Below are 2,562 nucleotides of genomic sequence, written 5' to 3'. Positions count from 1 at the left end.
CACCATTTTACGCTCCCACCAACAGTGAATAAGGGTTACAGTTTCTCCGCAACCTCGCCAGAATTTGATGTTTGCTGCTCTGTTAAATTTTGCTATTCTTACTGGGGTGAAATGATATCTCATAGTTGTTTTGATTGGCATCTCTCTTTTTGATTAACAATAGGACAACGATACTATGACACCAGAGTTCCTTATGTCATATCACATGGTATTGGAGTAGCCCACACTTGTACTCATTGGTTAAGCCTTCACTGGTCTACGAGCAGCCTATGATCAGATATTATCTTCTTTGCCCTTCTACTACTTTCGCCTAGCATAGTTCATATTAAAATACTAGTTTGGAACAGGAAAAAGAAAAGATATCTTCTGTACTTAGTAATTCATCTTTCCAATTCACATCAAAGTTAGTTTGATACTAATAGTCATTTACTGACTCTGCATAATAATGATAGTTTAGTATTTTCAGAAGGACATAGTCTCAAAACACACCTTTAATTTTTTGGGACAGATTATCTGCAATGAGCAATACAAAATTAGATTTTGTAGCAAAGGGGAGAGTGGAGAAAATTTCTCAGTTGACAAAACTGAATAATGGATACTTGACTAGCTAAGAGTTGTTTCAGTTGTAAGAATCTGATTACAAGCTGAAAACAGGCCAGAAACATTACTTTATCTGAGCCCACACCCAGCCAGTTTCCCCCTGCTCCTCTTTACAGATAACAATCAAGTGAGTATTTCAAGTACCTTGAATGTAGGAAGAATGCTTTCCTTTTTATCCCAGAAACAAGCACTAAATAAAAGTATGGGAAAATGGAAAACAACTTCATAGAGCATCCTCATAGGAGGGCCCTACGAGATTAGCCAGGACATTTGCCACTACATGGCTCCTTGGTCTTATGAAAATATCAGAGTTCCAACTGCAAGTTGCAGCTTTTTGCCACCTTAGGTATTAGAAATCAACAGACAGGACGACTAAATTTTGCAGTAATTGTACATTTCAACGGAAAAGGCCATATTTGACACAAACACTACTGCATGATTCAGTTCTGGAACCACACAAGCCCTTGACTATCACGCGGGTGCTTCTTACACATGGGATCTGCATGTGCCATCAAGTTACTGACGGGCACACTCAGGAGAACAATACAGTACATTTTTAGCACCTAGACTACATCTGTGAATTACAGTTTCTTGTTCCTTTGAGCTTTGAGTTTAACAAATTACATTGCCTTCTACCTAAAAGTTCGTGATATACTTACAAATTCACAGGCCTGGCATTTTATTTCATTCACTAAAGTGCCCTGAAAAAGTTCCTGCACCCACGTTGGCTTGGCTGTGCTGTGATTGTTCAAAATTTCTTGCTTTCTCTGTTCTTCAACAATGCTCATTATTGCATTTAGTAAATAATTTAAAAATTCTGCAGCATCCTGTTGCCCGTAAGCAAACAAATCTAGAAAGAAGGGTCAACAAAGCAGGCATCAGAAAGTTAATTTAGAATTAATAAAGGAAAAGCAAAACAAAAAATAAACCAAAAGATTGAATACACAAATAACTACTTTTCCCCTGTTGTTTGCTTCTGCAGGTAATGTAGGAGAAATGCATAACTTGCACATATAAAGCTACTGGACGAATCTGTGAGTGGGGAGGTAAGGATAAATGTGCCCCCCTCACGCATGCGTGTGTCCACAGAGGACCACGTGCGCATCGGAACTGCCGTTCAGATCAAGGCCGCGTACACTTTTAACACGATGGAAGACTCCAGTGCTCATTCCCGATCACAACCCCAAAACTTTCTCCATCCTCTGTCTATGAAACTCAATCATTTCCATATTATCACTTTGATTCATTTGTCTTATTCTTGATGAAAAATGAAGTTAAATCATAAGTCTTCTATTGAGTCTGGCATTATTCGCCACCTACTTGAGAAACATTATCTGTAGTCATTTTAGGTTGCTTTATTTTCTTTCTAAAAAAACTGTACTTTTACCACATCTCAGCCTGACTCAACCTGGTCTGGCCCCTACGTAGAAGTGTTACTCACCAACCAACACAAGAATATGGAAACAGATCAAATGTCCAAACACAAACAAATGGATTTAGAAATTATGGTACATTCACATGATGGGATACACACAGCATGCATGCAATGATTTTGTAAATTACTAGCTAACTTGTAAAGGACTAGAGAGAATTATGCTAAGTGAACTAACTCATTCCAGAAGGACAAATACTGTTTAAGAACATAATTTTAGAATGTGTATGAGGATCCAAGGGGGAGAGAGTGGGTGCAGAGGGGTGAGGATGGGGGAGGGGGAATCCTAAGACGGTAAAATTTTATGGGGGAGGGGAGAGGTGGGTAAAGGAAATGGGAAAGATCTGGTGTGAAAAATAAGATACATGAACTCTTTAAATAAACCAGTATTTAAAAACTCCAAAAACCTGTAGTTTTCTTTTATCTTCAAAAGTAAAATATTAATTGATTCTTTTTTTTAAAAAAAAAAAGGTAAACAGACTCTTACATATTTGCATGATGGCTAATAAGAAGATAATAAACTGTTTTGT

Source organism: Elephantulus edwardii, unplaced genomic scaffold, assembly GCF_000299155.1.
Source record: "Elephantulus edwardii isolate Elephantulus edwardi_28Jun2011 unplaced genomic scaffold, EleEdw1.0 scaffold00135, whole genome shotgun sequence".
Taxonomy (NCBI): Eukaryota; Metazoa; Chordata; class Mammalia; order Macroscelidea; family Macroscelididae; genus Elephantulus; species Elephantulus edwardii.
Note: the sequence above shows the minus strand (reverse complement) of the source record.